General features: G+C 47.7%; 1 long non-coding RNA gene across 1 annotated transcript; it reads left to right on the top strand.

The window, feature by feature from the left end:
* The first annotated feature begins 3,482 nt into the window (after positions 1-3,482).
* LOC133104702 (uncharacterized) lies at positions 3,483-6,313 on the top strand. Its single transcript, XR_009703694.1, has 3 exons — positions 3,483-4,724; positions 5,317-5,424; positions 6,252-6,313. It is a non-coding gene; the product is annotated as an uncharacterized LOC133104702 (long non-coding RNA).
* Positions 6,314-14,327: the final 8,014 nt, after the last annotated feature.

Genomic DNA, 14,327 nt, shown 5'->3' with positions numbered 1-14,327 from the left:
AAGTCTCCAATGGATTGGAATTTGTCCAAGATGACCCAACCAGTGATGGGGCTTGGGAGGTACAGGTCTTCAGGCTTTTAGGGGAAGCGAAAAGGGGTGGAGGGCCGAGCACTTACCCTGATGGAGCTCTGGATAACTGGGGGGTGGGCAAGGCTCATCTTCAGTCAGTCGGGACCCACACAGCATCCCCGTGGTGCCCTTGCTTGGTGCCAATCCGACCACTGGGAGCTGCAGTTCAGAACGCTGGTTCCCACTCTCGTTGGTGTCTGTAGCTTCCAAAATATTCAGACAAAGGGCTCCGAAAGGCATCTGGTCAAGCTTTGCAAAGGGAGAAAACTTATCCTCTGATTCCCGAAGGCCTGAAGTCAGGGATTTGATTATGCTTATCACGATCTCAGCTTCCACCGCTCCAAATGTGGTTAGTTTTGTAATTAGTTAATGTCATTACCTGTCATCAAATCCAGACAACGCTGGTCTCCAAAACTTCCCATAGCAGAGAAACCCACAACCTGACATCTTTCCACCGTTTAACACAGAGTTTCTTTAATAATCCTGGCAACTGTCCCCTCCTTCCTAGACCACAGGTCTGAAAGTTAGGAGAAAGATGTATTTCTCGTATTTTTTTAAAGGCCATTTAAAATTCTTCAGTACCTTTTCCCCAAACTTTTCTTCACTCCAAGCAAAGCATAAATATAATCTTTTCAGCAACTCTTCTACTCTTCTCTATTTTCCTTCTTATATATGTCGGTTGTATTTTGCTTTGGGCAGAATGGCCAAAATAAGAACGGGTTTACCGTAGGGAAACACCCCGTTAAGGACTATTTTTATCTTTCATAAAATGCCGCTTGTCTTGTTACCCCCTTGCTGTTAAATCCTGGGTAAGCGGTTTTCTTCTGTGCTCCTGTGCAGTCATTTGACAAATATTCTGAGTGCCGACTGTGTGTGGCTACTTGTGGGTACTTGGGACACAGCAGGGAACAGACTGTTTGCATCCTGGTCCTCCGGGAGCTTACGGTCTGGTGGGAAAGGAAGACGATAGGAAAGTCAACAGTCTGTGGGCTGGACATCTTCCGTGTGCCCCTCCAGACCCCGCTCCTTACCTCCCTGTGGTGTGGGGAGCCCTGGGGAGGGAGGTCGGCAAAGGTGCATCATCAGTGGCCTCTTTACCCTCAGGGTCTGTCTGGGTCAGGACCCTAAACGGGGGAGCAGGACGGTGGGCTCTGGGTGCTGATGGCCCCGTCCCCTCTGCCGGCCCAAGGGTGACACAATTGCTTTTCTGTTGGTTAGGAATCAGTCCTTCCCACGGCTGCTTCAAGCCCGGGGTGATAACTGCTCTTCCAGGGTTTGGTTTTCCTAATCTTAAGAACCCTTCCATAAACAGACCACCCGTTAGCTTCTTCCCAGTCACCCACTTGAAGGCGCCTCCTGTCGCCACCGGACCCTGACTGCCACCGTGGTCAGAAGGCAGTGCCGCGGGACCTGCCGTCTTTTCCACGCTTAGTGCATCAACGATGATGCCTTCTCACCTGCACACTTTTGGACTAAGCGTCCTGGGGTTTCAGGCTGCATCCCTCCCTATGACTCAGTTGCTCGTTGATAAGGCACGTGATGTATGCATCCTCACCATACGTGCATCACTATACGTGATAAAAAAAAGCGCACCTCCTCTGCGTGCCCTCTGACCCTGCCATCCTGCTCGGCCAGCCCTCAGTGCCTCCCGGATTCCGGGGGCCCCAAGGACCTGCCCATCCGCAGGCCAGTTCAGCAAGCTCCCCACAGCCTGCCCGAAAGGGTCCAGCGCCTTAATGTGGCCGCGGAGACCCTTCTCCCCAGCACTACCTTCGCTCTGCCAATGCTACCCTTGCTGTGCGCTCAGGGGACCGCTGGTCCGTTCCCGGCCCCCCACTCATTTTTATTCCTCTGTGATGGAGGCCCAGTTCAACAGCTCTTGGGAGCCTTTGCTGGTTTCATCATTTTGAGGAAGGGGTAGGGTTTTATCTTTTTTTAAAGGTTGTAATTTTTATTTTCTATTGTCCTGATTATGAAAAAAATGCATCTCCATGAAAAAACCCTAGAGAACATAAAATACAGAAGTTAAAAAATATGTCTCACTGTCATATATAAGTTCCAGGGACAACTGGGATGTACTGGGGGGGCTTTGTCTTTAGCTTGGGAGGCAGAGCACGTTTATACATTGCCAGGCCACCTCTGCTGACCAGTGTCTGTCTTTTCTAAGGAACTTTTATAGATTCTTGGGCTCTTCTGCCTGCCCGGTTCACACTGGCCTGAACTGTCCACTTAAGCCAAACCAAGTATTTTCCTTGTCTGCATTTAAGCTTATTGCTTGTATTTCGGGGAGTGAATCTGGGCTCCAAGCTCTGCAGTTCATGGCTTCGCCTCTTCTTGGAAACAAGGTCCAAGGATTCAGATGGCCTGGAGCACATTCATCTCAGTGGGTGGCTTATACACTCATCGCTCTCCTTCTGGAAGCCCCTGATGGATGCCATCCGGGTGAGCTTGGCTGCTCTGCCCAAGGTTTTCAGGGTTACTCTGTACTTCCCCCCAAGAGACATCAGTGTGTGTGAAAGCCACACTAGGATTTCCTGTGCAAAAAGCCCTTGAAATATGAAGTTCCCCTATCTCCTGACGATAAAAGCGATGCAGAAAGAAAAAAACCCAACATAACAGCTTTGTTACCTGATGGTACTTATTAGTAAGCTTCCCTCAGAAAGAGCGCTGAGAGATTTCTTGCGGATCTGGGTTATACTCTGGGGAATTTGTCTGCAAACGCTACCGAGTGGCCACCATTCCTGTGTATGTGTTTTTCGTCCGTGATAGATGAAATCAGGATAATATTCTTCATTTGGTGATGCACTCGTTCAGTATAAGTTTAAGTTTAAAACTCTTAGTTTCCAGCAGCTTATTAAAAAGCACACACCAGTCTGGCTAAAAAATATCCTCAGGAAACCAGGCTGGAAGAAGAGGCGGTGAGACAGGAGTGAGCTATTTAGCTTTTCTTGGAAAATGGCATAATTCTCAGAGGAACGAAAGGCCAAGCATTCCCCGGATTTTTCTCAGTCACACGTGCCAGGCCACAAAGTGCTGAAACCCCAGACACAGAATCTGGATTGATTTCAACTTCAGTCATTCAGGTGTTTGTGGCACAGAATAAACACCACCCAGAAGGCTGTATCCTGAGTTCCCAGAAGTCCCAAGGTCCAATATAATTTTAGGCAACATTTTCGGCTTCTACACAGGGATAGTAAGGTAGTCATTCAGTCCACATAAGCAGAATATTTTACTCTTTAAAAAGAGAAATCCTAAATCAACTGACGTTTGGCATGAACCTGCTGAAAGAATTTATTTTTCTAGGTCATGCAGACCTCGCATTAATCTGTTCACATTTCCATAACTCAATGGCATGTTTGTTGAGTGAATACTGTACAGTCCCATTGTGTCAGATGTTACGAGCTATCAAAATCAACACGGTATCTGCTGCTTTCAGGGAGCTTGCAGTCTATCCAGTGACACTGGACGCAAACGTAGGAAACAATCAGTGGATAGCACAAGGCATTCAATAAATAAGGATGGGACAGGAGTTGGGAAGAGAGAGAAAGACAAAGCTACTGGACTCTTTCAGAGAAGACTTGAGGCTGTAGGGTGTCATCTGGGGGAATTTGAATAGGTTGAGGAAGAGAAATGGTTTATTAGGCTGGGATTTAGCAAGAGAAAAGCCACCAACTAGAAGAAAATGAATTGAGTATCTATACGCCAGGTGTTTCTTAAAAAATTAAGATCTTTACCTGCATGAGCTAAATTAATTCTAATAATAACCATGTGACAAGGTATTTTAGCTCCCATTTTAGAGGTGAGCAAAATGAGTCTTCAGGGTATAAGTAATTTGCTCAAGATCCCACGGAAGGAAGCTGCTAAACTGGGATTGTCTTGGGGACATGGCAGCAGTCTGTCTGTCCATTTCCCTTCCTTCAAATTAAAGCAGTGGGAGCCCTGGTCACCTGCTGCTTGCATGTTCTTGCCTGGTGAGCGGAGAGCTGAATGGGAAAATTTAGGTATGAAAACAAAAATGCATCTGGACGTTTTCTGAGCTTCAGAGCCGACGAGGAAGGGGAGGGTTGGGCATGTTGACGTCCCCTGCAGTGACTGCCACCCCTGAGGTCCTGCTGCCCCTCGAGCTCCCCACACCTCCGCCGCGTGGCCGGGGATCCTGGGTAGGGGGTCTTCTTCCTCTAGTCAAAGACAGTCTGCACACAGGCTCTGCTCCCTGGACAGGCCCCAGGATGTTTTCTACTCAGAGAGGAGTCTAGGAACCCGTGGCAGATGGCCAGTGTTCTCCAAAGCTGTCTTCTTTTCTCCCTGGATGTGAAGTCACTCATCTAGAGGCTTTACTTCCCAGCTTCCCTGTCTGGACCTAAGATTACATTTTTGCCCATAAAATGTAAGCAGAACTGATGGGAACAGCTCCTGTTTTCTGTCTTCACTGGGCATCGCTCTTCCTAGTCTCTCTCTCTTTCTCCCCGTGGGCTGGAACCTGGATGTGCTGGCGACCCCCATTAAACCGAGCAGATGCGCGGTACCCCGCAGGACAGCGGGACGACGATAGGGAAATAATCTGGATCTCTTCATCACCGTGTGAAACGGAGCACCCTGCCAGCCTGGACCGTCCACTCCACAGAGTTATGTGAAAGAGAAAGCAATTCGATCATGTGAGCCACTGTATTTTGGGGTCTGTTTAATCTAAGAGCTGAGGTTTTTACCCTGAGTAATACAAGACATTTCTGGGTGGGGAAGTAGAGCATTGATTTCAAGTCAATATCTTGTCTTCCTTCATTGTTTTCCTTCTTTCCTTCCTTCTATAAGTATTTATTGAACACCAGCCGTGTACCAGCAATGGGCACGTTACCGGTGATGGTAAACAGGAGGACCGTGTCTCTATCTTCCTGGAACTGTGTCCCTACCTTCTAGTAGGGGAGATGGACCAAAACAAGTAGACGGGCATTAAATTAAGACATTCCACCTAGAGACTGGGCTCTGTTGCTGTGAAGGATGTATCTTTGGGGCTGGGGAGAGAGAAATGGGCGAGAGAAAGCTACTTTAGCCAGCGTGCTCAGGGAAGCCTACGTGCTGAGCCCTAAAGGAGACACGAAGGCAGGCGTGCAAGCAGAGGGGAGCATGTGCTGAGGCCCTAGGACAAGGAAGAATCTGAGGGACTGAGACAGGGGTGGAGGAGGGGAGAATGCACTAGGAGGTGGGCAGTACCAGTGGGGCCGGATCTGGGTTTCACTCTCTGTGCCTTAGAAGCTGTTGAGTTCACAAGGAGTGTCTGTGTGCGGAGGGGGCAGACAAGTCACCTGATTACTGTATAAGGTCACCTCTATTGCTTTCTGGAGAAAGGACCCTGAAAAGGTAAGGCTTTCCACAGCTGCCGCAGGCTATCTTGGTCCTGGCAGTGGTGATTGCGAAAATTTATTTTAAAAGATCATTGAAGAATTTCTCTAATCACACAGTATTTGAATTCATTAAAAAAATAAGTCCAAGCCAGTAGTTTGAAGAATTAAGTTGCCAGAAGGTTTCTTAGACCGTATGCCGTCCAGTTGCAGGCAGGCTGGGAAAGGCTGGTGAGAGTTCGGTGGTGCCATCCTCTGGTCCACATTCGTGGTTTGCGGTTGTGGACGAGGCTGGTGAAAGGGGTTGGAGTAGTTGCAGTGGGGCTTTCGAAAGCGTCTAAGGGGCCTGGACTTTGGAATTTCTACCTCTGGTGCAGAGGCAGCAAAGGAGGACATGGAAATGGTAATTTATAAAACCTACCCAGCCCACAAAAGCCGCCTACCTATTATTCCCAAGCAAGTGAAGTCCGTGTTTAAGGACCATCCTTTCCTGCGAATATCAATTTTTTAAGTGTGATTTTACCTCTTGAAGAGCAGTATCCTGGCTCCTTCTGCAATAACTTTGAACAAGTGAGTTATTTCAGGAAGGAAACAGCATAGTTCCCAGACTTTCTGATGTCCGTGCAGTTATTATTGGGATTTTCTTTCAAAGGTTTTCTTTTCTCCCCCGATTCATGGAGATAAAAGGACATCACATTGTATAAGTTTAGGTTTACAGTGTGTGGATTTGATACACATATACTGCAAATTTCTAAGGTTTTTAACACTGTCCTCAGAAATAGGAAATTGTTTGATTTCTCTCTTTATTTTATTTATTTATTTTTGATTTCTCTTTTTTTTTTTTAGAGGAGTGATATCAGGATCTGAAACAGACCGAGTGAAGTATATTGCGAGACTCCTTTTGTTGGGTTAGTGTTTGCATATCTGAACAATCTAATAAGAAAGGAAGTCCAGGTTTTAGCTTCTGCACATCAGGAAATGGTTACGTGCCCCAGCCTGGCCTTGCAGACGGGCTGAGGGGGGAACCCTCCTTTCTCCCCTCCCCCGTTCCATCTCTCACCCTGAAGTCATCTCCGAGGACTTGGGGTGCGCTTGACCACCCTGGAGAATGGCCAGCGGTCACCACAGCTGCTCCCGGGCATCGGCCTTGGAGCCGGGCTCTCCTGGGGGCAGGAGAGGGAAGGGGGAAGCAGGGGTCAAACACGGCTGGATTTCCTGGGGCAAGGTTTCCCTGTGTGCGCCCTGGGAGACGCCTGGAGAGCCATGTCAGATGTGCCGGCTCAGAGCCCAAGCTGGGCTGAGCTGAGTCCCAGGCTGGGAATTCTCAGTTTTCAAGTCTTCCTTTCTGTCCTGTGGAAACAGATAGGGAAGGTTAATGAGATGAATGTGGCCAAACACTGCTGGCTTCCGAGAAGGAGAAGAGCCTGTTACGCACTCCTGCAAACGCAAGCCCTCTAGATGGGGACGGCTTACTGAGCTCTCCTCCAGGAAGACTTGATTGTCTTCATCGGACAACTCAAAAGTAGCATGTATTCAGGGCTAGTCACTCAGCAGGACATGCTTGGTGAGTCAGGAATCAAGAAAACATCCTATTTTGCTTCTGACCTTTGCACCAGCTTTGCCCAACACCTGCCACCTTTCCAAATATGCAGTGATTAATATCTGGAAAGGATAGGTCTTTTTATTCAAAGAAGAAGTTGGGTCTGTGATGAACTGTGATAAAATGAAAAAATAGTTAAGGACCAAAACCAAACAGTATATGGAGCGGAAAGATGAGATACCTCTTTGGTTGGAGATTTTCTGCAGAAAATATTCCAGAGAAGAGGGAAGATGGAAATGTATGTGTGTGTGTGTGTTTAATGAGTAGTTAAAAAAAAAAAGAACTCTAAGTGGGAAGAAGAGAAGAAAAAAGAAATTTGGGTGCATCTATAAAATCGCTACAATTTATGAGAGTTTAAAAAGGCAATTTCTTTTTCAGGAGCCAATTCCTAATTTCCCACATAAAAAAGTATGGGAATTGAATGGTAAATCCTTCTCGGCCGACAAGACCCCTGAAAAGGGTTGGGAGAAAGAGTTACTGTTCCGTTTCCATTCATGTGTCTTGAAAGCCCGTGGCTGCGAAACTGCCCGGGACCGCAGAGGCCTGGGTTTCAAAGCTGCCCGATGACTTTTCAGAGCTGATCTATTGTGGGGCTTTGTTTCGTCTGGGTCGCCCTCGTTTTGTTCTGCTTGGGCTGTATCACTCTTCTGCCGCTGCGATTAATCCTCCCTGTCTACTCCTCTCCATTCAGAGGCACATTTTAACCCTGCCCCGCACAGGGCGCAGCATGAAAGGCTGAAAGGCTGAGCATCCCTGCGGGGAGAGGGACTGAGAGGGAGGGGAGGGGAGGGGAGGGGAGTGTGGGGTGCTGGGTGCACAGGCTCACCTGGGTGGCTGGGTGTCCAGGAAGCAAAGAGCAGGGAAGCAAGTGGTGTGAACCAGCTCTGTCCATCTGCTGGGAGCCGGGCGAGCTGGAACAAACCTTTTTTCTCACACTGTCACCGTCTGGCTGAGCTGCCTGCTCAGGCACCGGGAACTCAAGCTCCTGGAGCCTGCAAATGAGCCGGCCCTTATTTTTCAGTTTTGATTCCATTTCCTTGCTTGTGTTTAATAGGCTCCTTATAGCTCAAGCGTTGTCGGACTGGGATAAAGTGGCGAAAGATACAGTGATTCGTGTAAAAAAAAAAAAAATTAAATCAGAAAACTGTTGTTTGGTTAGTAACTCAAATTCGGTTCCTGTCCTTATGCCTTCCCGGAAATCCTATTATATTCAATTATATTCCAAATAGAGAAGATGCTTCTCTGTCCTCCGCATCACTCCCTTTTAATGGTGCAAGGGGACCGTCCGGAAGGCCCAAAGGGTCCCGAGAGATGTTGGGTTATAAAGTGGTAACAAACGTTCCCCAAGTGCCTGTGGCTTCACATCATCTGTGGTTCTCACGACACAGCCAGTGGGGGTCCCTCACGGTGGTTCAGGGACCCCTGGTGATGGAGGGCTGTTGTCCACATGGGTACCCACGAGCCCCGTGGACGAAAGAAGGGACCTCTCAGGGCTCTCACCTTGGCGATGAGATCTCCAGCTTGACAACGCTTCCACAACAGCTAGCCCAGTGGTCGCACCCGGCTGCCGGGCCGGGGGTCTCTATCTCCGGGTCCAGGAGGAGGAACAGGCGAAACAGGCATCCCTCCAGGACACCGTGCACACGCTCTCAGGGACAAGCAGAGGGCTGCACGGAAGGACAGGGCAGCAAAGTATTTTCAAAACTTTAACTGAACAGTGAAAGTCAAGGATTACATGGTTTGAATGTAATATGCTTAGTCGCATATTTGCCCTCCACAGCCATTTGGGCTGCACGGCCTTAGGCAAATCACTAACCCACGGGACGTCCACTTCATCGCAGATATGGAGGCTCAGTGGGTCTGGATCAGTGGTTCCCAAACCTGAGTGGGCTTTAGATCGGGGAGGACTTATTTAAGCTTTAATGGTAGGACCCTCCGCCCTAGTGTCTCTGATTCAGCAGGTCTCGGGGGAGGCAGGGGGCAAGGCTCTGCATTTGTAGAAAGTTTCCAGGTGATACTGACGCTGCTGGTGCAGAGAACACACTTTGAGATGGTCCCTAAAACTGGAGAGTCCGATGTGGCTGGAACATCCAGTCTTTCCTACATGTGACGGGGTAGCATCAGCTGAGGAGTTGACTACTGGCTGCAGTAGAGTTTTCATGTGGAAATTTGACTGGAAAATGATTCACCAGAGCATCACTAACCCCTAACCTTTTTTGAGAGCACATTTGCATGCTGGGTTGACACATAGAGTTTAAAGACACATCTCAATTACAAGATGTGATCCAGACAGCTGCCCTTGTGGGGACAGAGGCGGCCACTAAACTCTGAGCAATTACTTAAAATTAGACTTGTCAGATTTGTTTAGGGTGACCAGGCAAGTACATACATTGACCCAATGTCACTCTTCCTGGGAAGAAGTTGTAATGATTTTGTATATCAGTCAAACTGTTCAAATACTAATGCCGCCTTCATGCTTTAATCACCATTCTAGTCAGATGTCATTTTTAGAAGCCCTTGGGGATTTGCATCCCTTAATGATTCTTCAATACCCAAACCAAGCATTCTTTAATTGGTATAAATTGAGCAGTGTTTCAGTGCAAACAAGGAGAGGGCAGACTGATCAATGATGCCGTGCATGTCTGGCTATTGGAAAGCCATCGTCATTAGATCAAGTAACAAATCCTCAACTCCCTCTGCCTTTGAGGAAACACCAGCTCATGAACCCGGCAAATACTATTTCTACTTGTTGTCACCACTATCGGGAAGCACAGAGCAAGTTGTGATCCCCAAATCTCATCTTTTAGGAAAAGGGTTAAAAAAATCCATCATAAAAACACTCTCTGTTCCAATGTCAGAAACTGTATTCTGGAGCCTTCAGTGTGAATTCAACTAGAAACAGTATTTCTATCCTCTGGGGATTTGGTGTCTGTCTCTCTTTCTCTACTTGTAGATTGCAAACAGTATACAATTTTTGTTAACTTGACAAGCCATTTTTTCCCATGATTTTTTTTTGTTCCTGATGGTGCGTTATCCGTCTAACAATCTGAGTGTGCTTGGGAAACATGAAACAGGTGTTCATTCCCTCCTACTTTTCGTATGATTGAAAAAACTCCAGGCACTATACTTAAGAAGCCCAGGACAAATCCTTCTCATAAATGTGTCAAGCCCACTTTTCACTCCTGTCTCTTTCCATCAGCTCTCTCAAATTGAATACTTATTACTGGGGCGGTGGCGGGGGTGGGGGGGAGAAGAAAAGGCGGCAGCAGGCCCATCACACACCCCTGGCTCAGGCCTGCCGGCCTCCTGCCCCCTGGCTCAGCAAACTGTGCTCAGATACTACAGGTCCGGTGGCTGCCTGTGTTCATTGTTAATTTATCTGGTTTTTGACAAAATGTGCTGACTCTTGCGGGGAATCTCTCAAGTTGATTTCAGTTTGAGTTTTACAGTGGTCCAGTGCTTCAGATGAGTGGAAAGGAGGAGTAAGAGGCTGTCAGCATCCTTGACAATCTTTGCTCGGAGCTTGGATTTAGAGAGGAGCTTTGGGTGGGTCAGCACACTGGGGCAGCCTGTCTGTATGCAGTGCGCTGTAATCCACACACATCCTCACAGAGGGTGTATTGCTTCCTTTAAGATGCTCTTGCCAAAGGTTTTGAGGACCTTGGGATAAACCTTATGGGGGTGTCTTAGACTCCGGGATTCACTTTTGGAGCCCGGCTGGAGAAATGAGACAGAATGACACCTGAGCCATCTCCCTGTGCCGGTAGGTCTCGTGGACCAGAATATCACTCTTAGAATGAAAGCACGTTCTTGCTGAGAAGCCAAAGGGGGTCAGTATTTCTTTATCTGGATCAACTTTGATGGTGTCAAGGAGCAGACTTGGAAGGGGCTGCAGAAATGATCTGCCCCCCCGACATTTTTGAGGGACCCCTGAGTCTGCAGTGCTGTGGCCCCCTGTCCCAGCAGTCTTGTTTCTGTCACCTTTTCTCTTACAGACACTGCTTCCTGGCTTTCTTCAGCCCTGTGATGGGTACAGTGAACTTGTGGGCAGAATGCTTGTTTCCAGTTCTGGCTTCTTCCCTGAGCAATCACGTGACCTCTCTGGGTTTCCACGTCATCGTCCCTAAGTGAGGGAGTTGACTTAGATGAGCCCTAAGATCCCTTTGAGATCTCACAGCTGAAGAGTTATTTTCTCCAGCGCCAGCTCTCATGAAAGTCAAGGGCAGGGAGCCCACCTCACGTGTCTTTGGAGCCCCTGGTCTGACTCTCATTCATGGAAACGAGCATCTAAACCAGCACTTCCCAAACTTGAATGTGCGTTCAAATTGCCTGGCATCACGTAAAGAGAAGATTCTGGTTCAGGGGGTCTGGGGTGGAGGCTGGGATTCTGTTTCTCTGACAGCTCTCAGGTGATGGAGCCAGGCCGAGGAACGAGGCCTCAGACCAGAAGCTAAGTGAGCCCCGAGGGCTGGTCTGCTCTGCTCAGCCCTGGACCTCGGCACAGCCTGTCTCAGGGAGCACAGCTACCACGGGGTTTGGGTAAGGGAGTCCTGTGGGGTGTTCAGAGAGAAGGCTGAGCCATGGACGACGGGTGCCTTGGCCAGGTCTCATCCCCGCCACCTCCCATGTTACTTCCGACGGGATTGCAAGGCTCTGGCTGCAGACCTGGCCCCTGGCCTCACCGGGCACCGCGTGCGAGGGGCAGGAGACAGGCAGAACCTGGGGGAGGGGCTGGCGGGGAGAAGCAGCTGCCCGCCCCCTGCGTCCTGGCTCCTGGCGCATTGCCCAGGGCCACAGCTCTCAAGCATGTACTCGCAGGTGCTCTCCTTTCCCCTTTGGTTGCTTCCTCTTTGACGTCCATTTCAACCAGCGCAAATTACTTAGAGGCAGCGGAGGGTTCCACACCGTCACTGTGGCTCCATCGTCATTTTATGGGAGGAGCATCGGTCTGGGAGACCAGCTTTATGGGTGTAATTCCGGCCGGCCCACGAACCAGGGCCGTCAAACGCCCGAGACCCTAGCCCTCTTCCCTCCCGTCCACACCCACACGCAGACCTAGGAAAGGGGCTTTCCTAGTGCACAGTGTTTTCTAACTGAGATGAAATCATATAACATAAAATGAACCACGTTAAAGTGTGCACATCAGCGGCGTTCAGTCCGTTCACAATGATGTGCGACCACTCCTGGTCTCTAGTTTCGAAACTTTTTCACGTCCCCAGAAGAACCTACCATGCCCGTGCCTTACTCCCATTTCCCCTCCCCCCCAGCCCCTGGAACCACTCATCTGATTTCTATCTGTGTGGATCCCTATTCTGGGTATTTCATGTAAATAGAATCATACAGCCTGTGACATACCTTGAAAAATTTTACTTATTTATTTTTACTAGCTAGAGACATTACATTGAACATTTCAACAATTAAGACTTGAAACATATAAATCCACGGTGTTTGGAACCACGGACTTCATGTGCGCATGTGGATACATGTGTGTGGCCACATATACGTGTGCATGTGTGTATGTGGGCGTGTGTGCATGCATGCGTGCGTGCCTGTGAGTTTAAGGTCCCTAGAGAGCCTAATATCCAGCTGAGGGTGCTACCACGCCCCAGGTCCCCTTTAAGACAGATTCAGGGAATTAATAAACCAAGTACGGACATAAACTCTGTCTCCCGGAGGAGAGACCCTTTCTATTCATAGTCTGCTTTGCCTTCTGAAGGGAAGAGCGTGGCATGTGGAGGCCAAGGGAAACCATAGGTAAGTCTGATCAAAGTTGCCATTTGGCAACAAACTCTACAATCACCACTCAGCCCTTTGGAAATTCTTGCCTTCCTTTCCCTGTCCTTCCGGCTCTTGTCTGCTTCTTCTCCTCCTTTGCAGTTTATTCCACCCAGTAACTCTGGCCCTGCCTACCCAGCTTCCTCTCCATCTTATTTCTCCCCTCCTGCCATCCTGTTGGTTTGCTACCAAAGGCAATGGGTATCCCCAAAGGCATGGGGTTCTTGGTCCTACTTACAAATACAGGAGTTTATTAGAGGACGTATCGCCAGGCTTTTTTAGGTTGCTCACCCTGACCACTAAAATATTTTGAGCATAAACTCCCGATATATGCTTGCTAATCTATTATTTCTTATTTATGGTGCACCGCTACTATTGCTACTAGACGCTATACATTATAAAATATACATAAAGGTGAAAATTCAAAATAATGAGAATTTTACGGAGACGTAGAAGTTCTAATATTTTCTCCTCACAACCCATGGGGTCCCTTTGGTGACCCGTAGACCAGAGGTGGAAAACGCTTTTCCAGTCTAACTTTAGGGACCCCAGGGGCACTACAAATTCCTTGCCCTTCCTGAAGACAGGTCTTCCTTCCACAGACCATCTGCCACCCCAGCTGCCCACTGGGCTCCTGGGAATCACAGAATGGAAGTCGCTGCCGCAAGTGACCTTAGCTGTTTCTCCTCTTGAGGTTTCCTTGACGCCCCTCCCTGGCGTGCAGGCCTCACTGCTGCCGTTGGAGCGCCTCATCCCACAAATGAACTTTCACTTGTTCTGGGCTTTTTTTCCCCAGTACAACCATCCCTGCTTTGTAAAAGAAATTACAAATTAAACAATTTTTAAAATTGTATGATTCCTTTAATTAATTAATTATTTAAAAATTGAAGTATAGTTGATTTACAATGTTGTGTTAATTACTGCTGTGCAGCAAAGTGATTCAGTTATACACACACACACACACACACACATATATATATATACACATTCTTTTCTTTAATATTCTCTTCCATTATGGTTTATCATAGGATACTGAATACCGTTCTTTGTGCTATACAGTAGGGCCTTGCTGTTTAACGATTTTTTTATCGTGGTAAAAAACATAACAAAAAATTTACCATCTTAACCAATTTTAATCATACAGCATTAATCAGCAGCATTAAGTATATTCACATTGTCGTGAAAAAGAGCTTCAGAACTTAGAAATCTGAAACTTTATAACCATTAAATGACAACTCCACTTTTCTCCCTCCCCCAAATGTCTGGTAGCCATCATTCTACTTTCTGTTTCTGTGAGTTTGGTTATTCTAGATACCTCATATAAGTGGAATCATACAACATTTGTCTTTTTGTGACTGGCATATTTCACTTAGTGTAATGTCTTCAAGGTTCATCTATGTTGTATAGTATGTTATAGGATTTACTTCCTTTTTAGGGTTGAATAATATATCATTGTATGTACATACCATATTTTCTTTATCCATTCATTTTTTTGATGGACATTTGGGTTTCTTCCACCTCTTGTCTATTGTGAATAATGCTGCTAT

The sequence above is a fragment of the Eubalaena glacialis genome, chromosome 14 (genome assembly GCF_028564815.1).
Source record: "Eubalaena glacialis isolate mEubGla1 chromosome 14, mEubGla1.1.hap2.+ XY, whole genome shotgun sequence".
NCBI classification, from domain to species: domain Eukaryota; kingdom Metazoa; phylum Chordata; class Mammalia; order Artiodactyla; family Balaenidae; genus Eubalaena; species Eubalaena glacialis.
This window is presented reverse-complemented; position numbering and strand designations above follow the sequence as displayed.